Source organism: Podarcis erhardii (assembly GCF_964252035.2).
Source record: "Podarcis erhardii genome assembly, chromosome: 11".
Lineage (NCBI taxonomy): Eukaryota > Metazoa > Chordata > Lepidosauria > Squamata > Lacertidae > Podarcis > Podarcis erhardii.
The window spans coordinates 42,047,448-42,062,174 of NC_138501.1; the positions used below are offsets into that span (position 1 = coordinate 42,047,448).

The 14,727-nt window shown below is 45.2% G+C and overlaps 1 protein-coding gene across 5 annotated transcripts in view; it reads left to right on the forward strand.

The window, feature by feature from the left end:
• PDZD2 (PDZ domain containing 2) overlaps positions 1-14,727 on the forward strand; it is a 248,605-nt gene that overhangs the window by 89,367 nt on the left and 144,511 nt on the right. The window contains exon 1 of one of the 5 annotated variants that reach the window (XM_081881322.1): positions 8,682-9,086. The exons of the other annotated variants lie outside the window; for them this stretch is intronic. The gene's annotated coding sequence lies outside the window, so the exon portion shown is untranslated. Of the gene's footprint in view, positions 1-8,681; positions 9,087-14,727 lie in introns of those variants that run through there. 5 annotated transcript variants of the gene reach the window in all.

A 14,727-nucleotide genomic window follows, 5' to 3' on the forward strand; every position in this document is an offset into this window, starting at 1 on the left:
GGGACCCTGAGGGCCATCTAGTCCAACCCCCTGAAATGCAGGAAGCATGGCCAGCATGACCAATGGTTAGGGGTGATAGCGGAGATGTAGCCCAACAACATCTGGAGATCAACAGTTTCTCCAGCCCTGGGCTGAAGGTTCCCTAATGTGTGTGCACATCTTCTGCATTCAAAATGTGCCTTTCACGGTCGGAAACTAACAAATGCACCGCAGGCATATACATGCTGATACAGTGTGTGGGAATCGGCCTTCAATATTAACACAGGGCAATTACGTATAAACAGAAGTCTGAGTTTTACTGAGTTGTTTTCAAGTGATGCAAACATCTGTGCAGAGAAACTTCAGATGTGGAAATTTAATGACTCCCGTTTACCGCCTCTGAATGAAAATTTCACGAGAATTCCATTACTGATCATGCCATGGATCCAAGTAGACTGGCGGTTTTTTCTCCTATGGTCAGTGAGAGGCTCCTGGAATCTCCTCAGCAGACATGAATAGTCATCCCCTGTTGCTTGTCACCTGGTATTCAGAGGGGCGCTGTCCCCGTTAGCTAGTAAACTAATATTTCCTCCACAAATTTGTCCTAAAAAAAAAAGTCATTTAAATAGCGGCCATCGCCACTTCTAAGGGTAATGAATCCCCTTAGATAATAAATAAGGACTTTCTTTTTCTGTACATCTGCACTGACTATAAATAAGTTTAATTGGATGACCCTGAAGTCTTCTCTTAGAATGCTCAGTGCCCTACCCAAAGCAGGCCTGTACCATATATGTTCATCCATGTTATTTATAATACATGGCCATTTTGTTTTTATTTAAAGGGTTTATAACCCACTTATAAAAGGACCTTTGGGAGTCATCTAGCCCACTGCCCTGCTCACGGCCGGATCTACATTGCAGGGTGCAGCTACATCACCATTCCTGACCAATGGTTGTCCAGACTCTACTTAAATATCTCCAGCAATGGAGAGTCCACTGTCTCCTGAGGCAGGATGTACCACTGTCAGAAAGCTCTTGCAAAAATATATCACCTGTCAGATAATAAGTGTTGGAAATGTAAGGAAACCGAAGGAACGTTCTTTCACCTCTGGTGGACTTGCCCCAGAGCTAAGGCCTTCTGGGAAATGATATATAACGAGTTGAAAAAGGTATTTAAGTATACCTTCCCTAAGAAACCAGAGGCCTTCCTTTTGGGCATTGTTGGCTGGGTGTTAAAGAATGATCGAACATTTTTTATGTATGCGACAACAGCAGCAAGGATACTTGTCGCTAAATATTGGAAAACTCAAGATTTGCCCACGCTGGAAGAATGGCAGATGCAACTGATGGACTACATGGAGCTAGCAGAAATGACTGGCAGAATCCGAGACCTGGGAGAGGAAGCAGTGGAAGAGGACTGGAAGAAATTCAAGGACTACCTACAAAAACACTGTAAATTATATGAGTGCTAAGAAGGATGAGGGATTTGAAAATAACAGGGCACCATAAAATTTGGTGAAAAGACTGTGAAAATGAGTGAATTTTATGAGAAAAATAAATTTTGAATAAATATTATGGTAAGATTAGATATTTAAGACCTAGATAAAAATATTCAAAGTTAGGGACAAAATATTGGAAAAGTGTACAATAAGAACGGAAATAAGGTGATAAATTGCTGGTTAAAGCTTTATAAATTTGGAAAGTAGGAGCGAGAGACGTGAGGAAGTCCAAAAACGAAGAAAAGTTGGTTATTATACGATGCTAAATTTTATGTTTGTTTTTCCCTTTCTGTTTGCTTTTTGCTATGCTGTTTTTCTTCTTTATTGCTATAAAAAAAACCTCTTAATAAAGATTTCTTTTAAAAAAACAAAACAAAAAAAAAACCAAACAGAAAGCTCTTGCCATTAGGAGCTTTTGCTGAAATCTGTTTCCCAGTAGTCTCTGCCTATTGTCTCTATTCCTGCCCTCTGGGCCAACAGAGAGCAAGTTTGGTCCATCTTCTGCATGAGGGCCTTTCAGATATTTGAAGACAGCTATCATGCCTCACCTTAATTTTCTTTTCCCAGGCTGAACAGTTCCTCACAGGACTTAGGCCACTTCCTCACCTTGCATTTAAAGCTCTTTTAAACCATTTCAACATTCATGGAGAAACCTGGGAACTGTAGTTTGTGAAGGGTGTTGAGAGTTGTTAGGAAACCACTATTCCCTTTTCAGAGCTACGGTTCTCAGAATGGGAACCATGGAAATAGACCAGCTGAGTACTTGAACTTTATTGCCAACACATTTCAAATATAACTTCTCCTCAAGTTATACAAGTTATATACAAACTTTGTAAATAAGCGTGTTGGGAATCAAGTCAACTTGGGTCTTCTTGGACACTTGTTACATTTGTCTGGTCCCTCTTTTTCTGTGCTGAGCAATGTGTTCATTCATGTCCATTTCCTGGGTACCATTCGAAACTCTGCTTGATTCTTCCGGCAATATTTTTTCACAGTAGATGTCTGAACTGTCTGAGTTTATGATATTTGACAGACGCAGCAGATTAGCATAGCCAGGAGTGGGAAGGCGGAATGTTTTTATGAAGCTGCAAGAAAAGTCTTTTACCAGAGTGACCTTTCGTGCTCTAACATCTCTTTCTTCCCCATCCTGTTACAACCCATTTTGTTCAGTGTAAAAACAACCACACACACACTCCTTCCAAATGGTCTCTCCCTGATCCATCCTTCTCTTCTTCAGCTCCTCTAGCATCACTGCCAGAAGCCCAGGTGGGCAAGTTCAAAGGAACAGCACAAAACAATCCACGCAGATGCCAGTGGGATGGAGGTTTTATCAAGAATGTTACCATACAATCTTATCATATGCTTTCTCAGAAGCCTCACCAAATTCAGTGAAACTTATTCCCAATTACTCCCTAGGATTGCAAATTTAAGTCATCTTACGGGCTCCCATGTGCTGCGCCTGAACAATCCTGAGCTGTAAAACTGATGGGGTTCTTTATTTATTTAGATGGTTTAAATACCACCCTTCCCACAGGCCACAGGGGGTGGTTTACAAATAAAAACATGTAAATAAGAATACGTAAAATCCATTAAGAGATACAGTCCATTGTAAACTCACAGAAATAGATCACTGAATGACAGTAACAGTAGCAGCAGCTGGGTTTCTTCTCCTCCAAATGCCCTCTGAAAATTATTCATCTTGGCCAACTGCCTGGAGCTACAGAGATGAGACCAGGCGGACCTCAGCAGGGAGAGATTTCCACATGCAAGGAGCCACCACTGAAAAAGCCCTTTCCCAAGCCTGCACATCATGTGCCTCAGCCCGCTTAGGACCACTGCAGATAAAAACCCCAACTCTAAAGCCCAACTTCCTAAATCAAATAGGCGCAAAGTAGATTGGAACCTGCTTTATGCGGAGTCTGATAGTTAGCTCAGCATGTCTCTGAATACCAGTTACCAGGGGGCACAGGTGAGTCGGGTGCTGTCACACTTTTGGGCTTCCCACAGGCATCTTTTTGGCCACTGTGAGCGCAGGATGATGGACTAGATGTGCCGTTGGCCTGATCCAGCTAAAAGGCTCTCCTTTTAGTCAGTGTAAAACTAGGGTTTCCCAAACTTGGGTTGGGGCTTCATCTGGTTTTGGACTACAATTCCCATCATCCCTGACTACTGGTCCTGCTAGCTGGGCGTGATGGGAGTTGTAGTCCAACAGCAGCTGGAGACTGAAATTTGGGAAACCCTGCTGGTAGATAATACTGATTTAGATGGATTCATAGTATAGGATATCTGCATGAATTCTGGTATTATAGCTACAGCAGCTGCTGACCTCTCTCTGTGATTTCAGGCAGAGGTCCTTTTCCAGCCCTGGTGCTTGAGACTGCTTTTAAGGCGAGATCCCTCTGATTGAACCAGGACCTGTAGTTGCAAGATGGAGCTGTAGTTCCTTCCCATCGGAGCACGTGGGTCACATACTCTTGTGCAGTGAGGTCCAGATAAACGGAAGTGTTATTGTATGTCTGTTTCTCTTCAGCCTTTTATTGGCATTAGATCTTTCAAAGAATGCACACACAACAATGCATTATTTATGTTGCACTGTGGGAATGTTTTGTACATCACGTCCCCCCCTCCTCCATCCCCTCCATGACACATTCCAGTTCTGAAGCTTATTTATATTTTCCTTGAATTAACGTTTTCTGTTTCGTATGGCTATCGAGGGACTGCTCCAAATGGGAAATAAAATGCGGCGCTCTGTCAGGCCTGATGCAAGCGAGCAGGTTTCTTGTGCTCCATTTCCATGTTTAAATAATGATGGGCTGAGAGCATGCCATATCTCCATGTGTCAAGAGAGTTGCCTGATCAGCTGGAGAGCCGATATGAATCCCACCCCCATTAATTCTCCTGAAAATTGTTCGCTACAAATCTGGATATCGAAATTTGAAATTTAACACCAATCTTTTCAATCCCATGATATTTGAAGTCTGTGCTGGTTATCATGACATCCAGACAGTGACATTCAGCATCTAATGCTCATATCATATTGGTGCAAAATTCAAATATTGGCCTGTTTTGCTATATAGTTGCACACACACGACTGATTCCATCAGGTAGGCAGAGGGCCTTCTTGGTAGTGGCGCCCGCCCTGTGGAATGCCCTCCCACCAGATGTCAAAGAAAGAAACAACTATCTGACTTTTAGAAGATATCTGAAGGCAGCCCTGTTTAGGGAATTTTTTTAATGTCTGATGTTTTATTGTGTTTTTAATATCCTATTGGAGGCCACCCAGAGTGGCAGAGGAGGCCTGGCCAGATGGGCGGGGTATAAATAAATAAATAAATAAATAAATAATAGGATTCATAAACACATAGTAGGTGGAGGGAGCAGCAACCCTGGTTATATTGGGGGGGGGGCCATCGCTAGTAAATCAAGTACCGTATTTTTCACCCTATAGGATGCACTTTTCCCCCTCCAAAAATGAAGGGTAAATGCGTGTGCGTCCTATGGGGCGAATGCAGGCTTTCGCTGAAGCCTGGAGAGCGAGAGGGGTCGGTGCGCAGTGCCAGTCCCACAAGGTCGGGGGACAGCGGGGAGGCGAAACGCCGCCATCCCGCTGTCTCCCGATGTGGTTTGGAGGCTGACGGCGGGGAGACGCGTGCTTCTCCCGGCTGCCAGCCCCGCAAGCTCCGGGGACAGCTGCGAGGCGCAGTGCGTCCTCCCGCTGTCCCCGGACCTGATCTGCAGGCGGGCGGTGGGGAGAAGAGCGCTTCTCCCCGCTGCCTGCCCCGCAAGCTCCAGGGACAGTTGGGAGGCGCAGCGCGTCATCCCGCTGTCCACGGACCTGGTCTGCAGGCGGGCGGTGGGGAGAAGAGCGCTTCTCCCCGCTGCCGGCCCCACAAGCGCTTGGGGGGGAAATAATTTTTTTTTTTGTTTATTTCCCCCCAAAAAAACTTGGTGCGTCCTATGGGCCGGTGCATCCTATGGGGCGAAAAATACGGTAAGTTTTTTTGTGCGGCGATTGATTGCATTACCATATTTATGTGAAGCCCAAGTGTGCCATCAGAGTAGTTGCTTGAAGCTGGCAGCCAGAGAGTCGATGGTCTTTATTACGGACACAGTTTTGCCACCCATGGCTGCAAGCAAGGGTTTGGAGGTGGGTGGGACTGGAATCTCTGGCATTTGAAGAATGAATGGTGGGGTGCTGGGATCACCCTGGACTTGTGCATACATGCTCATTAGTCTCTAATGGTTTTCCAAATGCTGCGCCGCACCTTTATTATCTCCTCTAGCTGCTCTGATTGAATAGATACGGTACCTGTTTTCTCGCTATATGTAGCAGTTGCTGGTGTGTAGTCTATAAAGGAGCATATCTACCAAAATATGTCTCTTTGGCTGCTGGAGCACCAGCTGTTCTGCTCAGATACAAACTCAGTCAACCTGGCTACCGTACACTGAGTTTTGAATGATGGACCGTGGTTAATGGTAGATTGGCACAACGCTGAGCATTTGTGGTATTTAACTGTAAAAGCAAGCAGGGTGCAAGCGGTTGGGAGAAGTTTGATTTGAAGAAGGATTCTCCAGCTGCATCAGGGCTCCCTGGGAAACACCTTTCTGAGGCCTCCTACTCATTTCCACACTATGAAGAGCTGCTGTTTCGCTTCGTGTTGTAAAATAAGTGCCTCTGCTTTCATTGGAAGGTTGTTGAATGGCTTGTCTTCCCAGATTTAGCAGACGGGCAGTCAAGTTGTGTATCCATAGCTGTGGCCAGAAGAAAAATGGCCACCGGGAGGAGCACAGAGAGAAGATACACTGCAGCAGCACAACCAGATGCCTTCATCTGCCCCAGCTGCAACAAAACATGTCTCTCCTGTATCAGTCTCTGCAGCCACAGCAGTCGCTGCAACCTTCCAACAGTTTGATTTCACCCCCAAATGCACACGCTTCCATTGTCTCCTGGGGCAGATGGATGTTGGCACTTGACATAATGGCAGAAGGGGAAAACTCTTTCTCTGTGAAGGGGTTTTAAGTTTCATGTACGATAGCATGGAACATAGGCTGATATACTTGGGGAAACCATCGGTTCATTGACAGAATCATCAGATCCTATTGTGCATAATAGGATGATAACAGTGAAAGCTTTCATAACAGTGAGAGCTGGATCATAAAGAAGGCCGATTGCCAAAGAATTGATGCTTTTGAATTATGGTGCTGGAGGAGACTCTTGAGAGTCCCATGGACTGCAAGAAGATCAAACCTATCTATTCTGAAGGAAATCAGCCCTGAGTGCTCACTGGAAGGACAGATCCTGAAGCTGAGGCTCCAGTACTTTGGCCACCTCATGAGAAGACTCCCTGGCAAAATGTTGGGAAAGACGGAGGGCACAAGGAGAAGGGGATGACAGAGGATGAGATGGTTGGACAGTGTTCTCGAAGCTACCAGCATGAGTTTGACCAAACTGCGGGAGGCAGTGGAAGACAGGAATGCCTGGCGTGCTCTGGTCCATGGGGTCACGAAGAGTCGGACACGACTAAACGACTAAACAACAACAACAACATTGTTCATAATTTTAAGGCGGACTTGAGTTGGCGGCTGGGAGCGAGACATCAACAAGGGAGTAGAATAGCTACCACCACGTCAAGCCAAGCAGGGCTGAACAGGAATGTGGCTGGGGAAGGAAATGGGGTTCTTCCTTTGTCAGGGATGTTGTGAGCCCCTCTCTTGAATTTTCAGGTAACTTAAAAAATGAGCCATGCCAGATATTTGAGGGAGGCTTGCCAACTAGCAAAGGGTGGGGAGGGCGGGCTAATGCTTGCATTCTTTGTTTAATAATGGAGTTTGTATTAAGAAATTTATATCCCACCCTTTGCCAAAAGGACAGAGCATGCTTTACACCATAAACCACGGTAAGAACCTTAAAACAGAAAAATTATTGGCAGATTGGGGCAATGTGACTTTAACAAAACAGCATGCCAGGAACACCTGTGATAAGAATTGCCTGGGGGGGGGGGGGCTTGAACGACCACAAGAGGTCAGAAACATGACTTTGTGTCTCAGTACTCAACAGCCACCCACCTGTGGAATTCATGTTCACCTAGAGAAAACGTGAGAGCTTTAATGCAGAAATTCTTTACAGTTGCTGGTGGTTTTAGACAAGCATTCTTTGGCTGCAATCCTCAAACCACTTCCTTTGGGGGTCATCCTCCTGTGAAAGCCAGTGAGGCTACTTTTGAGCAAATGGTGTGATGGTTTGCAGCCTTTGTTTGCTCTTCATGCAAGAGTGGGGAAACCTCCCCCCCCATCCGAGTTTATCTATCACAAACTTTTGATGTTCAGGTTGTTTTGCCCCCAGTGACCAGATGGCTGTCCCTCAAAAAAATGTGGGAGAATTTCCCTCTCCCTGTTTGATAGCACCACCACCAACTGCCCTTTTTTTTGGGGGGGGGCAACTTAGTGTTCCCATTAATTCAAGACAGGAAGCCCTCTGGAGAAGTGATATAAACAGCTTAGCTGCCTGGGTCATGCTTCCTAATCGCTTTGCAGCTGGACGCTTGAACGTGTGGGGAAAGGGGGCTGCGCTTCTCCCCGGGGAAGGACCTCGCTGATTGAAGTTAGCCTGAACGGAGGGGGAGGAACCCTGTGTGAAAGAAGGTGGAAAGGAAATGCTTGTTCTGTACAGTCAGATCAGACTCTCTGAGCCAGCGGGGTTGAGGGAGGGACGTATTTTACTACAATTGAATTCCAGGGTCTCTCTCAACCCGTTTCCTGACTTCTCGCCCCGTAGGTTAATTCCAAGACTCTCCATGGCAGGGGGAAGGGAGCAGAGAGTTGATCATGCCTGAAATGAACTGGTTAGTGGCAGGGTAAGATTGGATTTTGTTTTTATTTTCGCAGCGCAGAAGATCTGTGGGCTTCGCTGTGCAGCTGAAACCCCCTCTCTCTTTCTGTTTCGCTTTGGGTGCTGTCATCCCCGTTCGTCCCACCAACTGGCAACCTGAGAAAATAATGTTAGATCCACCTGCCTGGCTAACCTGAAGGCTCTCATTGTTTGGCTGCCCCTTGTGTTTCTGTGGGTTTTGAGTTTTGGCGGGGTTTTCTGTGCATATTTTTTGGGAAGGTCCGATTTGGGCAGCTTTGACAGCTGAGCACATTGCAACTGACAGAGCAGAATCAGGAATGCACGGAAGACTCTTCATGCTCCCATAGCCAGAGGCAGCGAAGAGGAGGGCAGTTAGCTCTCCCAGCCTTCTGGAAACTCATGTAACGGAACTGCTCCAGAAGGGTTTGCTGCTGCTTTCTGTTTTTTTAGGGTAAACAAGCCCTGTCTTTTTTTGGGGAGGGAGAGTGCTTCTTGGGCAGAGGCGGACACAGCAGTAGCAGCCGCAGCAGCAGCTGGATCGCCCTCCCTCCTCGGGTGTTCAAGTGGCCTCTCGTCTTGGGTGCCAGCAAGCGATTAAACTAATTAACAGACTCATGGGATTGCTAAACCACCCGCTCGTGGATTAACCCAGAGAGAGAGAGACGCCAGCTGCTCCCTACAGGAATTCCAGGGAAGACGAGGCTATCACAGAAGAGGAGGAGGAGGAAAACCCATGAAGGGGATTTAGAAGGAAAAGAGGTATGTGTAGCATACCGTAAGAATTGCAAATAAACAGGCGTGTGTTTGGGTCCGCTCCAGGAAAGGGCTTGGTTGAATGTATCCAGAGGCTGAAAAGTTATGTAGCAAAAAAGCCCGTTCAAACGCCAGCTGTGCTTTCCTCTGTTTTCTTTTTAAAGGTGCTGATGAAACATAATTTTTGCTTTATGGCTTGAAGTATATCTTGTGAAAGCTCCCATTTGCAGCTGGTTATTTTTAAATCAGGCTCTTCAGAAGGTTGCTCGGGTTAACTTTCCTTGCCACATAATGGCGCAGGTATACTTACCTGCTGCTGTTGCTGCTTATGCTTTGCGGTTTTTCCTCCTGTTGCGACTTCTGTTTGCAATCAGAATTAATCTGTCTTGATTAAATCTGGAAGGTATATTAGAACTCCGACTGCATTCAGCAGCGGCAAGGTGAAAAGTCAGCAGAGACAGTGCAACAAGCCGATAACAGCCCCGGCTTAACAGCATATGGGTGGGGGAGAGTGTGGGGAGGAAACCCAGCTAATCTAGGACTAACACCAATTTATCGGTGCTTTGATTTCCAGTGTGGTTTTGCTTTTGGAGCTTTCCGCTCCAGTGCAAAACTGGACGGGGTTCTGGGCAAAACATTGTTTACGATTTTGCCTGAGATTAGGTTCTGGCCCGAGGCAAACAGGGTTCTGTCCAAAACCACTAAACACTTCATCGGGAGGAAAATGTTTCAGAATCGAAATCAGCAAAATGTTAAGGCATCCTATGTGCCAGCATGCAAAGTTGTTGTTTTTTTTAAAAAAAATCTAGTCCCAAAATAATTCTCTATAGCAAGTAGAAATAGGAAAGTTTTTTTTAAATATAGGAAAAGGTAACTTTGTGCTGAATTGTAAGCAGATTGCTATAATCAAATGTGTATTGCAAGTTGCACTCTGTGTGTGAGATGTCATATGTACACAAACACACACACACACAATAGATGCGGTAAAAGTTCTTGTAGGGAGGTCTTTTTTAACCAGACTTTTGATTTGTGTGGAGTTTGCAGGTTATACATTTTAAGGGATCACCTTCTATTTACAGATAATAGGTGCAGTTAAAATAAACTTTTTTTAATGCACATGCAAAATATCTGCTTAGTACTGCATTTTGGCAGGGTCTTAGGACTGTGAGAGGGGGCAGGTGGGCGGGAAAGATTGCAAATGATACTAATAACTAAAATATGGCTTTGAAATAAAAGGCAGCTGGGACTGTTAAATATTAGATTGCTCAACCGCGTCTTTCCCATGGCAGCAGCTTTTGGCAAATGACTTTCCACACTCAGAGCCTTTATTTTTGGAATGGTCTTGGCAAAGGCAAATGCCCAAATTATATTGGTGTGTGTGCCGTTCTTGTGAATGAATGAATAAGTAAACACATTGCAAGAAGACCAATTAGCATCTATCTCTGTTGTGCACTGGTCAATAGTATCTCATCAAATATGTATTAATAAAGGATTCCCTTTTTGAAAGGACAGTAAAAGACAGAGAATGATGGCCTTAGACCTAGTCGGTGGTATTATTCTACTCTCTCTGTTGGCACTTTCTATCCAACCCCCTGCCCCGTTCCTTTTTATCTCTCAAGTGCACACCCTTGTTGCACATGGCAGAACTCCATCTTTGACTCCCTGCTCAGGAAAGAGCAGATCTGCATGTCTTTTTGGGTCTTTAGGGTCTCCTTGCAAAATTCACATGTATACATAAAGTGCCTTGAAGGTAAAGGAACCCCTGACCATTAGGTCCAGTCGCAGACGACTCTGGAGTTGCGGTGCTCATCTTGCTTTTATTGGCCGAGCGAGCCGACGTACAGCTTCCGAGTCATGTGGCCAGCATGTCTAAGCCGCTTCTGGCGAACCAGAGCAGCGCACAGAAACGCCTTTTACCTTCCCGCTGGAGTGGTACCTATTTATCTACTTGCACGTGCTTTCGAACTGCTAGGTTGGCAGGAGCAGGGACCGAGCAATGGGAGCTCACCCCATCATGGGGATTCAAACCACCGACCTTCTGATCGGTAAGCCCTAGGCTCTGTGATTTAACCCACAGCGCCACCCGCCTTACGCAGAGTTAAATAACTTCCCCATTTATTCCCAGTAATATTTTATTGTTTATTTCCCACCTTCCTTCCACCATGGAACTCAAGGTAGCAGACATTGGGTTCCCCAGGTGATTTCGCCCTGATTTCCTGCTTGGCTTTGGCCGGGTGGCTTGAATTGCATTCCTTTAGCAGCTCTCCAAGGTGTGGCCAGCAGAGGTCTACCAGAGACGGCAGGGACTGAGCCTGGGACCTTGTGCATGAGAAACATGTGCTCTGCCACTGAGCTAGGCCCCTTCTTGTGTGCTTAATTAATGCCATCCATGTGTGGGGTTGCTGACCCCATATTCATCAGCATTCAGTTGCATTTGTAACATGTCTTCTCGGTTGAACATGATGTGGGGCAGGAATGGGGAACCCGTGTCCCACCAGATGTTCTTAGGGCTGTGACTCCCATCAGCCTGGGATGATGCTGAAGTCCAGCAACATATGGAGAGTCACGAATTCCTCACCCACAATGTAGGGAATTGTAGAAGTGTTCTTAGCCTATTGTCAAAGAGCAAGTTGGCAATAAATCACACCATTCAAAGTTGGAGTTAACTCTTGATTAGCAAAAACAAGCAATAAATCTCAACATCATAGCTTGAAATAAGACTTAGTTGCCTCTCTCTCTCTCTGTGTGTGTGTTTTTCTTAAAGTGCTGAGGTCTGGTATATTGAGCAGGTGCTGTGAGCCAGGGAATAATTTTCAGTAATCCTGTTTCTGCCATGGGCTCCCTGTATGGCTTTAATTGTGGTTTCAATTAGTTTTGAAATGCTCCATTATGCCCAGCAAGACAAACTGTGTTAAAATGCCACTGTGCTTTCCCACAGTTTGGCTGTGTGCTTGCCATCTTATTTTGCAGGTTTGAAATACAAATTCGCCAAGTTTTTGCACCTTGTGAATGTGCAGAACAAAAACTGCAAGATAACTTTTAACATTTCTTGGTCTGGTCTGATTTCCAGGACTGGTTCACATGCAGCAGAGAGAGCCTCTTGCTCTTAGGGGTGGGGCAAATCTCAGCAGTGGAGAATCTGCTTTGCGTGAAGAAGGTCGCAGGTTCAATCTCTGGCATTCCTAGGTAGGGCTGGATGAGACCCCTGCCTGATACTCGGAAGAGCCTCTGCCAGTCAGTGTAGAGACAATTCTGTGCTAGAAGAATTTGGCGTAAGGCATATTCCTATGCTTCTAGGCCAGCATTGAACACTGCTTCCCCTGCTGAGCTATAGCCTTACCCATTCATCAATGTACACCAGTTCATTTCAATGGTTACGCAACACTTATATTACAGGCAGCTGACTTCAAGCGTTGTTTTACAAGTTCTCTGAGTGGTGTGTTTGATCTGTGATATCTCACTCTCACATGCAGACATTGTGATAGATCAGTATATTGTGATGGTTAGCTGGTGACATACCATGAAGCTGAAAACCAGATATCGCCCATCCCTACTGTTCGCCTCTACATAGTTCCATCCTTATTTTACACATCACAGTATATTGGTATACAACAATGTTTAGCTGGTGACATATTGCAGTTTTGGAAACCAGATATTGCCCAGCCCTAGTTGCAGGTCCTATTCCACTCTGGCAGAAGCACTGAAGGAAGGGTGCAAAGCAAAGTTGGTGACAGGTGTGGACTGGGAGGGTGTGTGGCCTAGGGAGAGTCTCAAACCCAGACAGAGTGGCTTAGAGGGCCATAAATGAGCACACTAAGATTCTCCATTCCTGGCCTAAAGGACTTGGAAGTCCTAGTATCCTTTGCTGGGAGAGACAACTTCTTAAGACAGCCAGGCAGAGGGCCTTCTCGGTAGTGGCACCCACCCTGTGGAATGCTCTCCCATCAGATGTCAAGGAGATGAGTAACTATATAACCTTGAGACATCTGAAGGCAGACCTGTACAGGGAAGCTTTTTAAGGTTTAATGTTTTATTATGTTTTTATATATGTATGTTGGAAGCTGCACAGAGTGGCTGGGGCAACCCAGTCAGATGGGCGGGGTTGGGATACAAAATAATAATAATAATAATAATAATAATAATAATAATAATAATATCTGGAAATATTAGGTGGGGAAGAAAAATGTTCCCCATCCCCAGAATAGGCAGTACTGAGCTGGATGGACCAATAGTTTGACTTGGTCTAAGGCCGCTTCCCATGTTCCCATGACTCAGGCTTGCAGATAGCCACTCGCCTATGGCAAGTAGTGACTTTTAAAGACAAGGTTGAAGGGGAAGCGTTTGTAGATTGAAAGTTCTGCTTCTTTTCCTTCTGACCATTGATGTGCCCCAAAATCAGCTCAATGGTACCCCAAGTAGCACAAATTAATGCAACAGGGATCTGATGACAAGAGCTGTTGGTTTTCTGCACCTTTTAACTCCCGTCTCGCAGTGACAAACCGAAGAATGCAAGGCAGGCAGTGAACCCTGCCTTGCGCGTCTGTTGGTGGCAAATTGAGTTAAATTGGCTGGTCTGGGCACATCGTTGCTCTCCTTCCTCCCTTGGAGCTGTGTTGAGCTTGGCAGTAAGTGGAGTGGAAGTTAAGCACTAATCATCCATCTTTAATGATGGGCAATTTGTGCTAGATGAAATTTGTGCTTTGCTTAGGCCTCTGTCTGGCTGATAAGGGAGGGGGGCAAATTAAAGACCCTCTATCACCCAGTGCCAGGGTGACAGTTATTGCGCAGAAATGTGGAAGGAGTGCTGCCTTCTCAGTATATGAATGAAACTGAGAATTTCGGGAATTACTGTCAGGCCACCTCCCAATGAGTTGCTCTTCTTACGCATGCCATGGATCCGGCAGGAGAAAGCTGCACACTCTCCCAAGATCCTTCTGTGCTCTTGTAGACATTCTTCTGTGCTCTTTTAGTACAAATATTTATTTAGAAAGTTACAACTTCCTGGTTTCAGTGCCATCGGCCAGTGACCCTGAGATAAGTGTGATTAAGTGAGCTGAAACAGTTTTCGCCATTGGTTCAGAGGTGGGCTAAATTCCTTTGGAATCTTGCCCTTTAAACCGCGGCATCGTTAGAGCTGCTTCAGAGTTCCTCCTGATATGGTCACCAGGAACCAAACATCTCAGAAATGATACCGTGGAAAAGGACACTCAAACTGATTGTCAGGGCAGGGGGTTGGAGCCCTTTCCTTACCAGGAAATGGATTTTTAGTTTATAAAAAATGTCTGGATAAATAAGACAGCAAGAGTCATTCACTGCCAACTTGATATATCAAGGCTACACAAAAGAAGGTTTGGAGTTCCTAATATTATTTGGTATTATTATATACAGGTGAAACTCGGAAAATTAGAATATTGTGGAAATGTTCATTTATATCAGTAATTCAACTTAAAAGGTGAAACTAATATATGAGATAGACTCATGACATGCAAAGCGAGATATGTCAAGCCTTTATTGGTTATAATTGTGATGATCATGGCGTACAGCTGATGAAAACCTCAAATTAACAATCTCAGAAAATTAGAATATTAAATGAAATCAGCAAAACAAGGATTGCAAATAGAGCAATATTGGACCTCTGAGAAGTCGA